Below are 23,479 nucleotides of genomic sequence, written 5' to 3' on the forward strand. Positions count from 1 at the left end.
TACTTCAGTAGTGGGAATGTTGTTGGAGAAGGTCCTGAGAGACAGGATTCATGAGCATTTGGAGAGACGTAATCTGATTAGGGATAGTCAGCATGTCTTTGCCAAGGGCAAGTCACCTTTACGAACCTGATTAATTCCTTGAGGATGTAAGAAAACACATCAATGAACGTAGAGGAGTGGATGTAGTGTATATGAATTTCAGTAAGGCATTTGATAAGGTTCCCCATGCAAAGCTCATGCAGAAAGTAAGGAGGCATGGGATCAAAGGAGACTTTGCTTTGTGGATCCAGAATTCGCTTGCCCACAAAAGGCAAATGGTGGTTGTAGATGGTTCCTGTTCTGAATGGAGGACGGTGACCTATGGTTTTCTTCAGGGATTTGTTCTGAGACCCTTACTCTTTGTGATTTTTATAAATGACACGAAAGTTGGGAGGGTTGTGGATAGTCTGGAGAGTTCTCAGAGTTTGGAGTGCAACATTGATAGGATGCAGAACTGAGCTGAGAAGTGGCATATGGAGTTCGACCCAGGTAAGTGTGAAATGGTTGATTTTGGTAGGTCAAATTTGAAGACAGAGTATAATATTAATGGCAAGACTCTTGGCAGTGTAGAGGATCAGAGAAATCTTGGAGTCCGTGTCCATAGGACACTCAAAGCTGCTGCCCAGTTTGACAGTGTTGTTAAGATGTCTTATGGTGCGTTGGCATTCATCAACCATCGGATTGAGTTCAAGAGCCATGAGGAAATGTTACAACCATAGTTAGACCCCACTTAGAGTACTGTGTTCAGTTCTAGTCACCTCACTACAGAAAGGATGCGGATACTATAGAAAAAGTGCAGAGGAGACTTACAAGGATGTTGCCTGGATTGGACAGCATGTCTTATGAGAATAAGTTGAGTGAACTTGACTCTCCTTGGAGCAACAAAGGATGAGAGGTGACCTGATAGAGGTGTATTAGATAATGAGAGCCATTGATTGTGTGGTTAGCCAGAGGCTTTTTCCCAGGGCTGAAATGGCTAACAAGAGGGGGTGTTGTTTTAAGGAGCTTGGAAGATGGTACAGAGGGGATATCAGAGGTAAGTTTTTCACACAGAGAGTGTTTGGTACACGGTGGAGGCGGATACAATAGGGTCTTTTAAGAGACTCTTAGATAGGTACAGGAGCTTAGCAAAATAGAGGGCTATGCGGTAGGCAAATTCTAGAGTAGGTTACATGGGCGGCACAGCATTGTGGGCCAAAGGGCCTGTAATGTGCTGTAGATTTCATGTTCTATCTTCTATGTTCAATGTACTGTGATCTCAGTTAGAAGTCTTTCTTAATTGTGCTAATTTACAAATTTTTCAAATTTAATCACCCTTGTGATATTTTTCCACTTAACTGAAAGTAATTAATATTGATCAGACAATGTTTTTAAATACAAGTCATATGGCAATAATGTTTAATGTTAACTGCAATTTTGAATTAAACCTAAAGTTGAGACTGAACTCTCACTGTAAAAACTACTTTACTGAACGTAGAACATAGATCAGTGCAGAACGGTATGGGCCCTCCGACTCACAATGTTGCACCAACCACTTAGCTTACTCTATGATCAATCTAACCATTTATTCTTACAAAACCTGATGAAGGGTCTTGACCCTAAACATCGACAGTTTACTCTTTTCCATAGATGCTGCCTGGCCTGCTGAGTTCCTCCAGCATTTTGTTTGGATTACTTTGATTTCCAGCATCTGCAGATTTTCTCTTGTTTTTGACTCCAACATAATCCTCCATGTTTCTATCACCTACTGTATGTAACTGAGAGTTTCTTAAATGCCCACAGTGTATCTGCGTCCACCACCACCCCTGTTCCACACATCCACTGTTCTCTGATTAAAGGACTTAACTCTGACGTTCCCCTTATACTTTCCTCCAATCAACCTAAAATGATGTCACAAACATGAGTTGCTGGAAATCCAAAGCATTACACACATCCGAGTCCTGATGAAGGGTTTCAGCCTGAAACATCGACTGGTTACTCTTTTCTGTTGATGCTACCTGGCCTTTTGAGTCCCTGCAGCATTTTATGTCTGTTGCTTAAAGTTAAGTCGCCTATTATTTGCCATTTCCACCAAGGGAAAAAAAAATCTCTGGCTCTATCCCTACTATTCCTACCTCTTGTAATAGGCAGAGGCATGGATGGAGTGGATATTATAACGAGACATACTTGAATTTGGAATCATTATCTAAAAAATTGGAAATGACTAAGTGTCTGATTGAAACAATATGCACAATGGAATGACTGGGCCTAATTTTCCCAGATGCCATTTTAAAAAAGAAGTTAAACAGATATCTAGGAATCAAAATTGAATCAATGATGAGGAAAATGAGAAAAAAAAATTCGAACAAGTACAATTGCCCAACATCAAAGACTGACTAATAGGACAACAACTTAGGTATGAAGTTGCTGTAAAATCGACAGTATTTAACATTGTAGTAGTAAAATTTAGAATGCCTTAATTAGTTAAAAGAATAAAGTAAAATCGTATTCATTTTGTTTTCTGATTGGTGAGTTTGGTATTGTCGAATAAAAGCAGCTAAAAATGCAAAAATGTTGAAAGCGTCGGATGTGAGGCCAGTGTTAATCACGTTATCAAAGGATAAGATCTGATTCAACTTTTCCATTTCAGATGAAAAGATGTTTGGGGAAAGAATCTGTCATCCAAATGCCTGGAATCTAAATAATGTGAGGAGAAAGGGTATAGTTACAAATATATGTCTAAGTCTTGGAGAAGGATTTCTACGATGACAAAATTACATACCATGGCACCTAGTGCAGCTGGTGTGGACCTCACTTCAGCATTGTTAAGAAACTGTTACAGACCTTTCTCAGATAATGAATGGGTTCCATTTTAACTGACTTTTTACTTGTGGATTTTGTTCATGAGTTTGAAAATACACGATAATCACTTCATATCGTAATCTTACCTAAACTGTATAATAAAGGATGGCATCAAAAGATTGAGAACAGTCAATTATGACAAGTAATTTAGTAATTATGGCTCAGTAGCACAGCAGTTAGTGTTAAACTTGATTGCGCCAGCGACCCAGGTTCAATTCCCACCTCTCTCTGTACAGAGTTTATATGTTCTCCCCATAACCGCGTGGGTTTCCTCCAGGTGCTCTGGTTTCCTCCCACATTCCAAATGCGTACAGGTTAGTGCGTTACTTGGTTACATGTGCATAATTGGACTGCATGGGTTCATTGGGCCAGAAGGGCCTACTACCATGCTGTATCTCTAAATAAAAATGAAATAAAATAAAATTATATAATAAGACAATAAGACCATAAGACAAAGGAGCAGAAGTTGGCCATTCGGCCCGTCGAGTCTGTTCTGCCATTTTATCATGAGCTGATCTATTCTCCCATTTAATCCCACTCCCCCGCCTTTTCACCACAACCTTTGATGCCCTGGCTACTAAGATACCTATCAATCTCTGCCTTAAATACACCCAATGACTTGGCCTCCACTGCTGCCCGTGGCAACAAATTCCATAGATTCACCACTCTCTGGCTAAAAAAATTTCTTCGCATCTCTGTTCTGAATGGGCGCCCTTCAATCCTTAAGTCATGCTCTCTTGTACTAGACTCCCTCATCATGGGAAGCAACTTTGCCACATCCACTCTGTCCATGCCTTTCAACATTAAATGTAAGATAAGGATAATATAAGGATGTTGCCAGGATTTGTGGACCTGAGTTATAGCGAAGAGTTGAATAGGTTAGGACATTATTCCCTGGAGCATAAGAGAATGAAATACGATTTGATAGAGGTATACAAATTTATCAGCGTATAAATAGGTTAAATGCAAGCAGGCTTTTCCTACTAGTTGGGTGTGACTAGAACCAGAGATCATAGGTTAAGGTTGAAAGGTGAAATATTTAAGGAGAACATGAGGGGGAACTTCTTCACTCAGAGACTGGTGAGAGTGCAGAATAAACTGCCAGTGGAAGTGGTGGATGTGGGTTCAATTTCAGCATTTAAGAGAAGATTGCGTAAGTACATGGATGGGAAGAGTACGGAGAGATATGGTTCAGCTACAAGTTAATGAGACAAGGCAGGTTCATATTTCAGCATGGATGGGCCAAATGGCCTGTTTCTGTGTTGTAGAATTGTCCTTGTGACATGCTGCGAATGAAGACATGTCCTTCATCGGAAAATAAGGACAGTTAGAAAGAGGAACAAAAAAATGAAAGGAACATGTCAACAACGTTTGTGTGAACAGGATTCTTTAAGTGAAAGGACAACCAAAAGTCATACCCTCCTCGAACAGAGGTTCTGAAATTATGTGGCAATTTTAAAAAAGTGCAGATTTGCAGGACATATTCTGCAGGATGTGCCATGCTAATAGAGCGAAAAACTGTGTCAAAATCACAGACAAATAACCTTTAGCTGAATTGGCCAGTTCTGACATAAAAAGAGAAATTCAAATGTGCTGAATTTGATAATGATTCAAAAAGGTTGCAAAATGCCAAACATAAGGCAGGGTGCCTCAGGACTGTGTTTAGTTTTGTTATGACAGCGTGCTGGGTCACAGATGAATAGGTCAGTGTAAAAGTGAGAGTTTTAAAGTGACAGGGAATTGAAAACCCATGTCTGCCCCTGTGGAATGATGAAGGTGCTCCACAAAGCAGTCACCTAGTCTGTGTTGAGCTTTTCAATTCCACTGGGACCATATTGTGAACTCAAAGTGGAGTAACCTAAGTTAAAGGAAATGAAATTGAATTGCTGCTTCACTTGGAAGGAGAGCTTGCATCCCTCAAAGCTGGGGAGAGAGATGTAAAATGACATTCATGTGGCTGTGCTTTTGGCTTCTCGTGCCCGCCATCCATTGACATGGAAAAGTAACTCAATCTCTCCCTTTCCCTCTGACACTGTCTGCCAGCATACTGATTTTTTTATTCTCTATTATTATGCTTTGCATTGTACTGCTCCTGCAAAGTCAGGAAATTTCATGACCTATGCCAGTGATAATGAACCAGATTCTGATTCTGATCCGGAGAATGGTGTGAATGCACGTTGTTCTTTAAGGTGGAGCAGTCAGCTGACTCAAATGTTGTTGATGCCGTGTAAGAGAAGATGGCGAATGCAGGGATCTGTGTAAAGACAGAAAGATGAAAAAGAGGAGAAAAGAGAAAAAAAGTACAAGTACAAATATATTGGAACTGTGAGATGAAAAAAAAAGTAGTATGATTGAAATCTGAAATAGAAGAGAATCCCAGCTATATTCTGTAAGGAAATCATGTTTACCGGATCTACTGAAGTACTTTGAGAATGTAAATGCCACAAATTTATTATATCTTGCGTCCTGCTGCAAATATCAGGACTATTGACAATTGGGCCATCATACTTTCTGCACAGTTTACAGGAGAACGAAAGGGAAAGGTTTCAGTGATTGCACATCTGGAGGATTCTCTATGAATCTGGAGCTGAGAATCAATCCACGGTAGTGTAGTGGTTAGCGTAAAATTATTACAGCCCAGGGCGTCAGAATTTGGAGTTCTACCCCTGTGTCCTCTGTAGGGGTCTCTGTATGTCCTCCCTTGGAAAGCATGGGTTTTCTCCCGGTCCTCCAGTTTTCTCCCACTGCGAAAAGATGTACCGACTAGGTTAATTGGTTATTGTAAAGTGTCCCGTGGTAAGGTTAGGATTAAATTGGGGTTAACTGGGGTGGCTGAGCAGTGCAACCGAAGGGCCGGAGAGGCTATTCTGCTCTGTAGCTCTAAATAAAATAAGCTATACACTGAAAAAGTGTAAGATACAGATGGCAATCAAATGTTTGTTTAAAGGTTTTCATAATAGTTCCATCCTTTTCTCTCATTCAGTGCCTTCATCACATTGTGAAAATTGTTAACCATTTTGTTATCACTTTCCTTGTACTGAAAGTAGCATCACATGGACCACTGTAATCCCCCATTTTCTTGCTTTTTCTACAGTTGGGGAACTCTTATGCAGCATATGTAACAAAACCAAGAGTCTGCAGAAAAATCATCATTTTTCCATCACTCACAACCATTCATTCCAAAATTTAAAGGGATGATTATGGAAGTGGGGGCATTTCACCAACTGCTCATCATGAATGTGCTATTTTGGTGAGCTCTCCTTGTCTTTTGCAAGGGGGAAATTTCTATCTGCCCTTCTGAGGTCAAACGGTAAGCAGAAGAGAGGAGGAGCAGTGTAAAGTGGTGTGTTTAGGGAGATTCGGCATGTCATCAAAGACCTAGACAAATCATTACAGATATCCAGTGTGAAAAGCATTCTGACTAGTTGCATCACAGGCCTGCTAATGCACAAGAATGCAAAATGCTATCGAGGATGATGGACTCAGCCAGTTCTGTTACGTGTACAGCTCTGCCCATCATTGTGGACATCTAAATTTATGTTGATCGTGTGTGTAATGTACTGAGCTGCTGCTGCACAAAGTTAAATTTCATGACTTTTATAGCCTGGGTATGTATGTTCCAAGAAGACCAGGAGGTTGTCGTGGTTTGGAGGCTTGCGTGCCTCAGTGACCCAGAGAGCTACATATGTTGGCTGGAGTCAGGTCTTTATGCTTTTGTTCTTAGTAGGGTCGCTCATACCAAACAGGTCAAAGGGTAGATAGAGGCCAGACTAAGAGTGGTCCACTGGTCCTCCAGGTTTGGGCATTTCAACTCAGGGCTAACAACCCTGGCTGGTCAGACAAAACTGTTATGGAGACAGCAATAAAGAATTCTTCTATATCTGAATGCGATGGTGTTCCTGAGTCTCCACCCAACACTACCTGCATGAATGACAGTAGTGTAAACTGAGCTACTGACATGATGAAGGAAGCTCGAAACACTGCCAGGGATAGAGGACCTTCACTGCTGTCTTAAATGCCAGCAGTAGTAGAGATGTATATTCTTGATAATAACCTCCAACTTGTTCCAATCAATGCGGGTAAATGCCCACAAAATGACACCTACTCACAGAAGAGATATCAATAAGATTGAAAGAACATGGATAAGACTTAGAAGGATGTGCTAGTTCATGAGGACCTTAACTACAGGGAAAGGTTAAATAGGTTAGGATTTTATTCCCTGGAGAGTAGGAGAATGAGGGAAGATTTGATAGTAGTATACAAAATTATGAGTGGTATAGATAGGGTAGATGCAATCAGGATTTTTCCACTGCAGCTGGGTGACATTAGAACTAGAGGTGATGGGTTAAGGGTGAAAGGTGAAGCTAAGGGGGAACACTTTCACTGAGAGTGTGGAACGAGCTGGCAGCAGAAGTGATGATACAGGTCTGATTTCAAAGTTGAAGAGAATTTTGGATAGATACATGGATGGGAATGGTATGGACAGTTATGGTCCAGGTGCAGGTCGATGGGACTAGGCAGGCTAGTTGTTTGGTACAGACGAGACGGGCCAAAAAGCTTATTTCTGTTGCTGTAGTGTTCTAGAACTCTATGAATTCTACTCTGGGAAAAGGGCATGCTCCCAAATACCTGCTTTCATAAATGTGTTCTAATCCCATCCCAATTGCTTATGCATGGAAAGTATCACTTCAAGGAAAAAGCCATAGGCAGCAGGGCACATTAGTCAGAAAGGGTAGACAAAAATGAAGTAGAAACGTTATAGGAATGGAAATGGGGTTATGTCATTCAGGAGAGGATGCGATCAAGAATGACTAATTATCTTCTTCACCCAGCCTAATGAAAGTGTCATAATTTATAAATGATAAAAACAGACTAATTTGTGTCAGCACAACAGAAAATAAAATGACATGTTGCAATCTAGCAATAAGAAAAATCATGTGCTTTGTTAATTGGTAATTAATTTATGCAATCAACAATGCATTTTTCAGAAAGGAAATTGCACTTCAGGTAATGTGATGTAATTCAGTGACACAGCCTTCATACAAATAGAACAGGTGCCGAACCAGCCAGACTTTTCACAAGGTACTTGCGATTCCATCACTGACAAGTCACTTATTCTTTTACTTAGCACACAACAATTATGTTCAATGCCAGACAAGGAGCATCTCTATTTAGGCTCTAAAGGATTAATTTTGTTTTCCTTCACCAACATTTATTATGAATCCAAACATTATATTTTACATATGACTATTTCTTTCATTGGAATAAATTATCATTAATATAAACACAAGAAGTCTGACATGTCGGTCTGTGGCCTCCTCTTGTGCCAAGGAAAGGCCATCCTCACGGTAAAAGAGGGAACTCCTTACATTCCATCTGGGTAGCCTCCAACCTGATGGCATGAACATTGATTTCTACCTTCCGGTATTCATTTTTCCTCCCCTTATCCTCTTCTATTTCCCGCTCTGGCCTCTTCTCACCTGCCCATCACGTCTACCTCATGCCCCTCCTCATTCCCTTTCTCTGATGGTTCACTCGCCTCTCCTATCAAATTCCTTCCTCTCCAGCCCTAGACCTTTCCCATCCACCTGGCTTCATCTATCATCTTCCGACTAGCCTCATTCCCCTACCCTCCAACTTTTCATTCTGGCATCTTCCTCCTACTTTCTCTGTCCTAAAGAAGGGTCTCGACCTGAATTGTTTATTCATTTCCATAGATGCTGCCTGACCTGCTGAGTTCCTCCAGCATTTTGTGTGTGATCATTGAGATAATAATCTTTTCCCTTATTCATTTTTTAAGGTATGTGGAAGTTGTGATTAAATTCAATGTTTATTGTACATTGTTAAACACCAACTAAATTGAGTAGTCATTTTGGAGGGCAATTTCATTGTCAATCACATGGTTGGGTCTGTGCTTACACATAGGCTCAAGCAGAAAGATTTTCTGCCCTGAATGACTTTAGGGAACCTATTTGGTTTTAAATAGGAACTTGATGGTTTCAATGTCACTGGCCAATCAACTAAGCTTCATTAATCCATTTAATGTGTCCTCAAATGATACAGTAGATTTCAATTTCAAGCCTCAAGATCAGCGAATATTAGTTTAGTAACTGAATCATAATGCTTCAGTTTTGCTGATTAACAGGCTCAGTAGATATTACTACTTAATAATAATCCACCTATACAATTACTACAGCTGACTCTAACAACATTTTCCTACTTCAACTGAAGGACAAGCAAGTGGGAATTAAAGATCTTAAAGATCTTTATTTGACACACGTTGATCAAAATATGGAAACACAGTCAAATGAAGTGGCTTTTGCATTAGCAAACAAGACAGTCCAAGGATGTACTTGTGGGGGGGCAGTCTACAAGTGTCATCACGCTCCTGACACCAATATAGCATGCCCACGACTTACTAACCTGTAATCCTTTAGAGTGTGGGAGGAAACCTGTGCAGACAAAAGGGAGAAACTGGGAAGAGCTATCTAGTCCAAAAAAAATATCATTGTCCACATTGGAAAGACAATACAATTTAAAAGAAGAAATTGCAATTTACTGCACTTTTTAAAATATTTGTAAGTGAGGATTGTACATATATTGGAGTGGCTGGACAGTACAAGGGTGGATAATGGACTGAGGAACTGCCGAAAAAAATGAACAAGGAAGATAAGATTGGGCAATTGAGAAAGTGAAACGCAAAATCAATGGGCAGTAGAAAAGTCATTTCATACTTCAAACTTCCTCATGTCGTTTCCTCTTGTTCTTCTATTCATTTATTTTCACAAATAGTGAGACACTGGGTGGACACTTCCTTTTGCCTGCCATGTATGGATTAAGATTAATCACATTTTCCACCATCCCAAAACAATCTGGCCAGGATGCTACCCTTAAACAGAGATGCAACCAGACAGATACGCCATGGAGAGCCTTCTGACTGGTTACATGATAGTCTGGTGTGAAGGTGCCAACACACAGGACTGGAAAGGGCTGCAGAGGGCTGTAAACTCAGCCAGCTCCACATGGGCAACTAACCTCCCCACGCCATTTTCGAAAGGCCTCAAGAAGATGGCATCCAACGTTAAGTGTACTTGAGTAACTGGGACTTGCCCTCTTCTCTTTATTGCCATCAGGGAGGAAGTACAGGAGCCTGAAGGTGCACATTCAATGTTTTAGGAACAGCTTATTCCCCTCCACCAACAGATTTTTGAATGGGTCTTGAACCCATGAATACTATCTCACCATTTTGCTCTCTTCCTTTGCATGACTTCCTTTTTATATCACTTATTGCAATGTTTTTCTCATACTTATTTTTTCTCTTGTTTATGATATTATTTTATGTATTGCACAAAACTTCCACAAAACAACAAATTTCACAGTATATATGAAATTCTATTTATGACTTATAATTTAAATTTTTAATATTTACTAGTTTTAACTATTTTTAATATTTTTAATATTTTTAATATTTAATATTTGTGTGTAGCGCAGAATCAAATATCGCTGTGATGATTGTACATTCTAGTACCAATTGTTTGGTGACAATAAAGTATAAAGTAATGTATAAAGTATAACTTGATTCTGATTTTGGAAAGAGCAGCTCTTTCCTGAGCACCGTCCACACTTGCCATTAGGAAACAGTCTGGAGCTAACAATGGTTCATTTCCAACTCTAAATGAAGACTTGATTTTAGCTTGTAGTTAACAATTCAGTATAGAAATCTCAGCAGTGTTCTTTTATCGTTTAACTGCAGCCACATCGCCCCAGTGCTGTCCATCTAAAAGGAAAGTACAGTGGGTAAAGCGAAGAGCAGTGGAAAAAATAGGAAGGAGATCAAGGTTTACTGGGTATGGCAGACCAGAGATATAAGGAAAGATTGAACAGGTTAGTATTTTATTCATTGAAACATGGGCGATTCAATAGAGGTATACAAAATTAGAGGTAAATGCAAGCAGACTTTTTCCACTGCAGTTGGGTGGGACTACAACCAGAGGTCATAGGTTAAGGGTGAAAGGTGAAGAGTTTAATGGGAACATGACCTTCACTCAGAGGGTCATGAGAGTGTGGAACAAGCTGCCGGCGCAAGTGGTGAAAGCGAGCTTGATTTCAACACTTAAGGGAAGTTTGGATAGGTACATGGATAGAAGGGGTACAGAGGGCAGGTTGAGGGGAGTAGACGGTTTAAATGGTTTGGCATGGACTAGATGGGCTGAAGGGCCTGGTTCTGCGATTTACTTTCCGACGACTCTATGAGGGCAAAGAAAAGAGGTCTTATTATTTATCTTATTATTTATCTTATTACTCAAGTGTGCATCTACCGAGCCTGAATTGATCTCATGCATAAACTTCAATATTGTGGGTCATTGTAAGCTTTGGCAAAGGCATATGATGGGTGACATTGAACTAGTGACTTGTGAAATACCACACACAATTGAAATCTGCTCATTTGTTTCAATGCCAGCTGCCCAACTGATTCAGGGTTGAGCCCTCCTCACTGAGAAACTACAGTGAAACTTTAAATCATCTGGAAGCAATTTCACAGAATAACTCTTTAACATTAATTGAGGTTCTTTCTTGTAATCCGTTACTTTTACCCCCACCCCCCACCCCCAATTTAACTACAATTTCCAAACATTCTCTAGGACCTTGAATAATCTCAAATGCTCTGTAGCTTGTAGAATTCCTGTCTGTTCCTTTAATATTTTAAAGCAAAAACAGCCAGAATTCAACTTTAATGATTTCATAGAAAGCAGTCAACACGTGAAAATGTTATATTCTTCTTCCCATGCCTTTAACAATTTACCTATTGCATTTTTTTAGCTTAAACTAGCAATAAAGTTTTCACTGGAATGTGGACCGGATGTACCCTGTCTTCAGACAGTAAATCTGTGCTTGATTCCAGTTGTATATTGTTGCTCATTGGTAATATGATCTGAAGATTGTGGGTTCAAATCTCACTACATACTCATTGGCTGAGATATTAGGACTGATGTTTCTGTTTTTTAATGAGGGAATGTTGCTCCTGAACCAGTGTGGATAACTTCACTTACCTCAATACCAAACTGATTCCACAACTTATGGACTCACTTTCAAAACTCAACAAACTATGTTCATGGTATTAGTTAATTAATTAGAAACACAAGAAACTCTGCAGATGCTGGAAATCCAAAGCAACACACATAAAATGCTTCAGGAACTCAACGGGTCAGGCAGCATCAATGGAAATGACATTTCAGGTTAAGTCCCTTTTTCAAGACTGATTATTGATTAATTGTTTATATTTTATTAATCATTAATTATTGCTTTGTATTGTACAATTTGTTTTATTTTGCACATTGGTTGTTTGTCAGTCTTTGTTGAAGGGTCTCAGCCTGAAACATCAATTGTTTACTCTTTCCAGAGATGCTGTCTGACCTGCTGAGTTCCTCCAGCGTTTTGTATGGGTGTAGTCTTTATTGATTCTATTATACGCCTTTGTTCTTCTCTGAATGTCTGCAAAGAGGAAATTCTTTAACTAGAGGGTGGTGAACATGTGGATGTTGTTCCACAGACACCTGTGGCGGCAAGCCATTGCGTAGATTTGAGTGGAGGTTGACAGGTTCTTTATTAGTACAAGTGTCAAAGGTTAAGGGAGAAGGCAGGAGAATGGATTTGAGAGAGATAGTAAATCAGCTATGATGTAATAGTGGAGAAGACTCAATGGGCAGAATGGCCAATATCTGCTTCTACTTCTTACAGTTTTATGGCTTAAGAAAATGAATCTCATGGTAGAATATGGTAACATATACATATTTTGATAATAAATTTACTTTGAACTTCCAATGAGATATTAAATCACCTTAGTGTGGTGTGCAGATCTCCTAATAGTAATCACATGCTAGGACTGGTACACCGTGAATGGGACACCATGTTAGAGGAGGTGGCAAAGGGAGGTATATTGAGGACATTTAAGAATTTCTAGATAGTCATATAGACGATAGAAAGGTGGAGGGCTATGTGGGACAGAAGGGTTAGATTAACATTAGATTAGGTTAAAAGTTTGGCACAACATTGTGGGCCAATGGGCCTAAATTGTGCTTTAATGTTCTATGTTGTATGAATGCACTAAAAGGAAAAAATAAGAGAAAACTATGGCAATAACCAATCCAAATTGTCATGAGGACTGTAAAATCAGAAGGACAAATGTAGACTAGATGATTAAATTATTCAGATATTTAGAGGATTGTTTCTTAGAACAACACATTTTGAACATTCTGGTCATGATGGGAAGCAGTTTCTTCCCTTTGGTATTAGACTTCTGAATTCCCTTCCTCATTGCATTCAAATTGTCACTGGAAAATCTGTTCTTTGCCTTACAATATTGAATGTTGGCACGTTCGTTTGTTTATTTATGTGTAGTCCGTCTGCAGATTTCATCCTTAATTTCATAAGTTATTATGTGTTATGTGTGTACTACAGCGCTTTACACCCTTGTTTGGAGAAACGTTGTCTCATTTGACCGTATACATGTATATAATTAAATGACAATAAACTTCACATGACTTGGACCCAATCAGTGAGCAGACTACACTCTATCTGGTATTGTACAATTAATTAATGTCCTTAGTCACTACAAAGCAGAAATTGTAACTTTGTATAGAGTTTGAAAGCATAAGAGAAAGTCCAAAATTAATATTCGAAATTTAAGAAAGGGAAAACTATGAAGTTATGAAAACATCAGTGAGCTAAACCAAACTATTAAATTAGGCCAAAGAAGCAGTCAATTGAGATAAAATGGCACATGTTTGAAAGGTATTTTTCAGATTGAATATATTCCAACGAGAAAGAAGAAATTCATTGGAAGTACCCATTATCTGTGGATAGCTGAAGAAGGATCAAGATGTTATCAAACTTAGAGAAAAAATGGATAACGAAAAGAGGTGGCAGATGAGAAGATTGTATAGAAGGTAAATAACAGCATAGGATGAACAAAGATCAATAAGGAAAGAAAAAAAAGAGTTCAAGAGAAAGCCAGCGAGAAATGAAAGAACAGTCTCTGTAGATTTTTAAAAGAAAGAATCAAAATGGAACTGTAGGGCACAAGAACAGTCCCCTGCCAGTTCCACGGTGACCATTGGGATTCCATCTACACCAATCCTATTTACCTGCTCTTGGTCTGTAGCCTATGGAGCCTTGGTAATTCAACTGCTCATCCAGATGCTTAAATATTACAAGAGTATCTTCCCACTTCATCTCCTCAGGCATTCCAGATTGCAATCATCCTCTGCATAAAGTAATTCTTCTTTGGGTACCCCACTAAAACGTTTATGTCTCACCTTAAACCTCTGTCCTAAGGTATCAGGTTTCCTGCTATCTCCTCAAAAAGTCCATACGACATAGGAGCAGAATGAGGACATTCAGCCCATCGAGTCTGCTCTGCCATTTTATCATGGCTGATCCCAAATCCCATTCAATCCCAAACACCTGCCCTCTCACCATATCCCTTGATGCTCTGACCAATCAAAAATCTATCAACTGCTGCTGTAAGTATACCTACAGACTTGGACTCCACTGCAGTCTGTGGAAAGCATTCCACAGATTCATCACTCTGTGGCTAAAAAAAATTCCTCCCTTTCCTCTGTTCTTAAAGGTCGCCCCTTAGTTTTGAGGCTGTGCCCTTTAGTTCTGGATACCCCACCCATAGAAAACATCATCTCCGCATCCACTTTATCTAGACTTTTCAACATTCCATAGATTTCAATCATATCCACATCCACTAGCAACTCCCGCCCCCCCCAAGTGTTCTTCTCAATTCCAGTGAGTACAGGCCCAAAGTTGCCAAATGCTCCTCATATGTTAACCCCTTCGTTCCCAGAATTATCCTCTGGACACTCTTCAATGACATCCTTTCTGAGATAAAGGGCCCAAAACTCTTGACAATACTCCAAATCTGATCTGACTAGTGTCTTATAAAGGCTCAGCATTATTCTCCTTACTTTTATATTCTATCCCTCTTGAAATAAATGCCATCACTGCATTTCCCTTCTTTACCACAGACTTAACCTGTAAATTAATCTTCTGGGAGTCTTGCACGAGGACTCCTAAGTCCCTTTGCACCTCTGATGTTTGAATTTTCTCTCTATTTAAATAATGGTCTGCACTATTGTTCCTGTTACCAAAATGCATTATTATATGTTTCCCAACGCTATTCCATCTGCCACTTTTTTGCCCATTCTGCCAATTTGTCTAAGTCCTGCTGCAATCGCATTGCTTCCTCAGCACTACCTACCCCTCCACCTATCTTCATATCATCCACAAACTTTTCCACAAGGCCATCTACTCCAATATCTAAATCATTGACAAACAATGTGAAAAGCAGCAGTACCAATACTGACCCCTGAGGAACACCACTAGTCACTGGCAGCCAACCAGAAAAAGCCCCCTTTTTTCTGACTTGCTGCCTCCTGCCTGTCAGCCATTCCTCTATCCATTTCAGTGTATTTCCTGTAACACCAAAGGATTTTACCTTGTTAAGCAGGCTCATGTGGGCACCTTATCAAATGCCTTCTGAAAATCTGAGTAAATGACATCTCCTGTCTCTCCTTTGTCCACCCTGCTTGTTACTTCCTTGAAAATCTCTAACAGATTTGTCAGGCAAATGTCCCTTTACGGAACCCATGCCGACTTGGACTTATTTTATCATTAGTTCCCCGAAACCTCATCCTTAATAATAGGCTCCAAGGCTTTCCCACTGAGGTTCAGATCTATGATTTGCATAATTTTGGTACGCCACTATCAGTCTCTTCTGCTCCAAACAAGACAACCATAGCCTACCCCAATCTTCCTCATTCTATCCCAAGCAACATCCTGGTAAATCTCCTCTGTAGTGCAGTTACCTCCTTATTATATTTTAAGTAGCCAGAATTTCCACTATACTCCAAGATCTCCTTGCACTTATGTTCCATACTGAAACTAATTAATCCTCTATGAATTCTTCACATCCTATTGACTTATGATGTCTGCCTCAGAGATGTTAGATTTGTATATCAAGTTTACTTTGTTCCTCCATTGTCCCTTGGTTCCTAAATTTCATATTATATCGTGCCTATTATTCACCCCCTTGGCAATTTTCATCTTTTATTGTTTTACAACATTTGAATCACAGTGGATTTCATGTGGCTTTTCTTGACAGTGATCAACAGAAAAAGACTCTTTCATTTCAAATTGAAAACAGATCTCTACAAAGTGATCTAAATTAATTACAAATATAACGCACAAAATATTTGATTGTATTCACCCCCTTTAATATGACACGCCAAATTATTACTAGTGCAGCCAATTGGTTTTAGAAGTCATATAATTAGTTAAATGGAGATCACCGTGTGCAGTCAAGGTGTTTCAATTGATTGTAGTAAAAATACACCTGTATGTGAAAGGTCCAGCTGCTGGTGAGTCAGTATCCTGGCAAAAACTACACCATGAAGACAAAAGAACACTCCAAGCAACTCCACAAAAAGGTTATTGAGAAGTCCAGGTCAGGAGATGGATACAAGAAAATTTCCAGGTCACTGAATATCCCTTAGGGCAGACAACCCTATTAGGCGGACCGCGGGCCAGGTCCGGACCACGAGAATCAAATGTTTGGACTGCGCCGACCCATTGGCACTTACGTGAACGCACCTGTCATAACATGTAAATAAAGTGCGCGCTGCTCTAATTTATTTTAACCTCATCCCACACCATACACTTGACCTATGCCCCCGTAGAGCGCGCGATCTACTGCGCGTTCTGTACGGTCCTTGACTGGACAGCGGCACACTCCAGCTACCCGCCTGTCATCTAAGTGAATTGTTACCAGCAGTAAAGTCACGGACCCTAAACCAAGAACAACATGGCCTTGTCATGGTCCGGTCCATCGACCCTTGATCCAGATTTTCCTGCCTACACTGTTTCTGTTCCTGTTAAGCACTAATTAAGGCAGCTGATGCCTGTTGGGGCTGGCTGTATAAATACCTCCAGAGACCAGGGCTTCGCTGCTGGATCGTTCTTGTCCTTACTCCTTGTATCCCTTCCTCTGCCTTCTGTTTCCTCGCCTGAAGCCCTGCCTTGTCTTGCCGGTAACTCTCGCCTCGCCTGTAGTTCTCATCTCGCCTTGCATTGCCTGAAGCCTTGCCTTGTCTTGTTGGTAACTTTCGCCTCGTCTCGCCTGCAGTCTTGCCCTGGAGCCACCCTGTACCTAGCTCCCTTCCTGTCCCTTGCCTCTGCCCAGGTAACCAATTTCCCCCAGGATCGATAATGTATGACTATGACTATGTAAGCCAGGCCGTCTTGCCGTTACCTGTGGTTGGTTCTGTTCCTTCCTGTCCCTTGCCTCTGTTGGGTGGTGATCCGCACCCTGCCCAGGAGGCACCTCAAGTCTCCTGCCTCCAGCCTCGCCCTGCCTCAAGTCTCCTGCCTCCAGCCTCGCCTCGCCTCGTCTCCTGCCTCCAGCCTCACCTCTCCTTCCTCCAGCCTCCAGCCTCCAGCCTCAAGTCTCCTTCCTCCAGCCTCCAGCCTCCAGCCTCGTCTCCTGCCAAGCCTAGCCTCTAGCCTGAAGACTCCAGCCTTGTCCTGCCTGCCTGCCAAGCCTCATCCTTGTCTATTTCTGAGGTCCGAGCCAGAGGCAAGACCCAGGTACTGGGTCCTTGTCCAGTCTCTGGCTCGGAGTCCAAGCCTGGGCTCCTAGCTCTTTTATCCAGTCCTGTTCCAGGTTCCCGGTTTTCCTGTCCATGTCCTTGACCTCAGCCTGTATCCTAGTCCTGTCCCTAGTACTTCAGTGTCTGTGTCTTGCACTTGGGTCTGTTCCCAGCCACCCCTTTATGACAGGCCTGCGCGAATAAGCGCAAAGTCGACCAGGAAAACTGTCAGTTCAAATCTGACTGGTCTGATCAGTCTTGTTTTATTTACCGGACCACACCAATGCTAAACCAACATGCTTAATATGCATGCAGTCCGGAGCTGTCTGCAAGTCAGAAAATCTAAAGCAGCACTTCAACACTATGCATGCTGCCAGTTTTAATGCCAACTACCCTGCAAAATCAGATCGACGCAAACAAAAAATTGCAAATATGATAACATCATACAAGCACTCCACTTCTGCTATCTGTAAGTCAACATCTGCACGAGAGAGCGCAACAGCTGCATCATTCATTGCATGTGTCATGGAACCTTGCCAAAGCTAAGAAGCCGTTCGCTGATGCCGAGTTGATTAAAACGTGTGCAATTGATATGGTTGGTGAAGTTTTAAGTCATGATGATAAAACCAAGAAAATGGTTGTGGAGCTATTAAAGACGGTCTCAGTGCCTCAGGATTGCCACAACAGAATACAGGCCCGACATCGGAGGATTGCCTCATCCCGTCGCTGTCAATTCTCTCACTGATTAGTGAGTGAATCAATTTATTTTTGTCCATTTGTCAGTCTTATTGTGGTATGATAATATTATAACAACAATAATGCTGATAATTTCATTTATAGCTACACTTCCTACTTCAAATGCTACATAGCTTAATTAAAAAGAACAAATAGATTAAATGAGAGAAAAGAAACAGTGGAAAAGTCAGTACTACTAAAACTCTTTGTGTGGAAGAGAAGTGGTGAAGACTACCATGTTTACTCTGTGTGTGTGTGTGTGTGTGCGTGTGTGTGTGTGTGTGCGTGTGTGTGTGTGTGTGTGTGTGTGTATGTATGCAGACATCCCACCCTGCAAAAGCTCATTTCAGGGAGGTAGCACCCCCACCCCCACCCCCACCCCACCGTCGACCTCCAAGGGTGTATGTAATACTTTGTTTAGTGATTTTGTCTAATCTGTAAACCAAGTTGGGTATATGCAGCAAATGTGATATTAAAATATGTACTTATAGCATATTATATTATCATGTTTATTCTGTTACAACTTTAAGCAAGTCTACAGGGAGTTTGGCCTCATCACATAGTACATCAATAGAGTAGCTCCTTAGCAGCTAGCCAGTTAGTTTAAATAACGTTAGCTATGCTGTAATGACACCTGTTAAGCTCACCTCAACACGTCTTTTACATTTTAACCCACCATGGGCAATAGAAAAGTCACTGTTGCAAACAGTGAAGTCGACTGTAAAGCCCGCCCACAGAGAAAACTGGTAGGTCTACTTAGCAGGGGTCCCTAACATTTTTTTTGCACTGCAGACCGGTTTAATATTGACAATATTCCTGCGGACCGGCTGACCGGGGGTGGGGGGGTGTTAATCACAACCGGAATATAGGTGATAAGTCAATAGCATCATAACATTTTAAGTAACGTTTGGATATTAAACACACAGCGCATATTTTCCCCATATGAACATATAAAATCATTGCAACACACCAATATCACTGAATCAGTGGGAGCCCTGGGCTTGTTTTCCTGCAACAAGGCGGCCCCATCGAAGGGTGATGGGAGACAACGGTACTCAAAGGGGGTTCCTTATGTCCAATCTATTCCGCAATTTAGTTTTCGTTACATTCATTGCAGAAAACTCCGCTTCGCAGCGATATGATGTTGGAAATGGAAGCAACGTTTTCAGTGCTTTCGTGGCTATCTCAGGATATTTAGCCCTGACTTTGATCCAGAATGCCGGCAGAGATGTTATGTCAAACATACTTTTCAGCGGCCGTCATTTACAAGCTTGAGAAGTTGATCTCCTTCCCGCGCTGACATGGATGACGCGTGCGTAATGACCTCACGTGCTTTCAAGCTCAACAGTGGGCGTGACAGGGAATGAGGAAAGGTGCAAATGACTCATATCATTTCGTATCGCGAAATCATATTGTTTCCTCACGGTCCGGTGGATGAGGACCACTCTTAGCACAAAGAGAGACCAATCAGGATGCTCGCTCTCCCTCTCCCTCTCAAAAAAAATCTATTTCCGGGATATTGTATATAATTTCCGGGCGTCAGGGAGCCACTATCGATATGCGGGAGACTCCCGGATCTTCCGGGAGAGGTGGGATGTCTGGTTTATATGTGTTTATGTGTATGTACTTTAAGTCCCAGATGAGTTCTCAATGTGACAGCTGACAGTTGTGATAGCTAGAATCGTAATTAAATGGTTGGTTTTGGACTTATTTTGTTATAAGAGTGCATTTTTTTTCTTGTGTGACCTACAACACAGGCTTTGAGAATCCCAGGCCTAAATTATTACCACTACCACTACTACTGCTACTAATAATAATAATAATGGTAATAGCAGCAACAACAACAGCTGCCCATAAAACAGCTTAGTGACGCAATGAAAAAAAACCCTGGACATTTTGGCCCTTGGCTTGGCATGCTTGACATAATTTGGCCCTTGTGGAAAAGTAATTGGGGAACCCTGCTTCAGGGTACAGTTAAGTCAATCACCAAGAAATGGAAAGAATATGGCACAGCTGTCAATCCGCCTAGAGCAGGCCGTCCTCAAAAACTGAAGACTGTGCAAGAAGGGGATGAGTGAGGGAGGCTACCAAGTGATCTATGACAACTTATCAGCTATGACAAGCATTACCCGCTTCAGTGGCTAAGATGGGAGAGACTGTGCGTATAACAACTGTTGCATGAGTGCTTCACCAGTCACAGCTTTATGGGAGAGCAGCAAAGAGAAAGCCACTGTTTGAAAAAACTCACATGAAATCTCGGCTAGAGTTTGCCAGAAGGCATGAGGGAGACTCTGAGGTTAGTTGGAAGAAGGTTCTATGGTCCGATGAAACCATAAATTGAGTTTTTTGTCCATCAAACTAAACGCTATGTAAGCCAAACCTGCACATCATCAAAAACACACCATCCCTATCGTGAAGGATTGCATTGGCTGAATCATGCTGTGCGGTGCATCACTGTAGCAGGCCCTGGAAGGCTTGTGAAGATCGAGGGTAAAATGAATACAGCAAAATACAGGGAAATCCTGGAGGAAAACCTGAGGCAGTCTGCAAGAAAACTGCAACTTGGGAGAAGATTTGTTTTCCAGCAAGACAATGACCCCAAGCATAAAGCCAAATCTACACAAGAATGGCTTAAAAACAACAAAGTTAATGTCCTAGAGTGGCCAAGTCAAAGTCCAGACCTCAATCCACTGAGAATTTGTGGCTGGACTTGAAAAGGGCTGGTCGCTCATGATTCCCATGCAATCTGAGAGAGCTTGAGCAATTTCGTAAAGAAGAATGGGGAAAATTGCAGTGTCCAGATGTGCAAAGCTGATAGAGACATATCCACACAGGTTCAAGGCTGTAATTGTTGCCAAAAGTGCATCTATTAAATACTGACTTGAAAGGGGGGAATATGCATGCAAACAATTATTTTGTTCTTAATAATTGCAATAAATTTAGACCAATTTGTAGAAAGTTGTTTCCACTTTGACACGAAAGAGTCTTTTCTGTTGATCAGTGCCAAAAAAGCCAAGTTAAATCCATTGAGATTCAATGTTGTAAAACAATAAAACATGAAACTTCCGAGGGGGTTGAATACATTTTATAGGCATTGTATATCCTGCATTTATTCAGTGCATCAATGCACACTTATAAGGATTAAATTCTATCTCCTATTGCCATGCCCAAACAACCAGTAGCCTAAGACCACTCATCTCATAATCAACATTACCAATTTTAATGTCATCTGCAAGCTTACTAGCAATATGTTCAAAGCTCAGTTGTTCATATTTGGAACAAATTGCCAGGATGTCAGATTAGTCTCTATACTACTGTATATTGCTGGTATCAGACTTCCAGTCACAAAAACAATCCTCCAGCTTCACCCTGTCTCCGATTAGTAAGACAATTAAGCCCAGTTGTCAAGATCCGCCTCTCAGCCTCACCGGTTTAGTTCAAAGGAAAGTGAAGCACCAGCTTGGCTGCAGGAGCTGCCGGAGGGATGTTCAATGACATCCAGCTGCCTTAGGGGCTCCACTCCAGATTTGCTGTCTGGGTTTACTCCCGCAGCCTTCGACTCTCCCAAAGCTGCCCACAAGGCATTTGGGCTATTTACCCATAGCTGGGTCTGGCTCTCGAGCAACAGGGTGTGTCCACACACCAGTGGGCCTGCAGGGGCCAGACCTCCTCCAATTACTGATATACAGACTCCCAGACCATGCTAAGGATGTTCTCTACAAACTACAATGGGAGATAGAAAATGTATTGCAAAAGGGCAATGTTACAATAGTCATGGGGTTTTCAATACGCAGGTAAATGCTGGAATATATTCCCCTAGTCAGTATGCTAGAAGTTCGAGAGTGTCAGGGGAAGAAGTATGTGAAGTTGCCATTTCTTGGGAAACTGAAAGGGCTGAAGGTAGATAAGTCACCTGGACCAGATGTTATACACTCCAGAGTTCTGAAAGAGATGGCTGAAGAGATTGTGGAGGCATTGTGGAGAATATGGAACATGAACAAGGTATAAATTTCCCTATAGTAATATCTACAGCTGGTATCACCCCAAAGTCTCTACACTATAACATTAAACAGTTAGGCCGAAACAGCAATATTTATGTAAATCCCCAGAGAGTCACAATAGCAAACACTACTAGAATAACCTGAAAGTTCTTAGCAATTAAAAAATGAATATGCTTGACTATGCCTGTACATCAGGTTTTATCAGTTTCAGCTGTGAAAAAATAGAAATAAGCAATAAATATTGTACACATAATACACATCTAAAGAAGTTTGTCGAAGTTTTGGATGTCATGTCCGATCTTTGCAAACTTCTAAGAAAGTATGCTTTCTTTGTAATGACATTTACATACCGGACCCAGGACAGGTCCTCCGAGGTGACAGCACTGAGGAATTTATGTTTCCAGTCTTGTCCACCTCTGATCCACCGGCTCATGGGCTTCCACTTTCCTCCTCCTGAAGTCAATAATCAGCTCTTTGGTCTTGCTGACATTGAGGGAAAGGTTGTTGACGTGGCACCACATAGCCAGATTTTCAATTCCCCTTCTATATGCTAATTTGTCACCACCTTTGATTTGACCAATGACCTTGCTGTTGCCAGCAAACTTGTACTGTATACGGCATTTGAGCTGTGCTTATCCACGCAGTGGCAAGTACAGTGTGCCGAGCAGGGGACTAAACACAGAGCATAGTTTTGATGGGATAATAGTATTTAATACTGGTCAGTAGTCAATGAAGAGCATCTTGATGTACGTACTTTTGCTGTCCGGATGATCTGGTGTTGAGTGAAGAGCCAATGAGATAGCATCTGCTGTGGACCTGTTGCTCTAGAAGGCAAATTGGAGCAACTCCAAGTTGCTTCTCAGGCAGGAGTTTCATACGTTTCATCACCAGCCTCTCAAATCACTGCATCACTGTGGACGTTAAGTGCTACTTGAAGATTGACATTGAAGGAGATTGCCACATTCTTCTTAGGCACCAGTATAAATAAAGCCTGCTTGAAGCAGGTGGGTACTTCAGACTACAGAAGCGAATGGTGAAAGATATCAGCGAATACTCCAGCCAGTTGATCAGTGCACTTCTTTAGTACTTGGCCAGGGCCAGATATCTTTTGTGGGTTCACCCTCCTGAAGGATGTTCTCATGTCAGCCTCAGAGACTGAAATCATAGCGTCACTGGGGCTGTGTGAGCTCATGAAAGTGCCTCCATGTT

Source organism: Mobula hypostoma, chromosome 2 (genome assembly GCF_963921235.1).
Source record: "Mobula hypostoma chromosome 2, sMobHyp1.1, whole genome shotgun sequence".
In the NCBI taxonomy this organism is placed as follows: Eukaryota; Metazoa; Chordata; class Chondrichthyes; order Myliobatiformes; family Myliobatidae; genus Mobula; species Mobula hypostoma.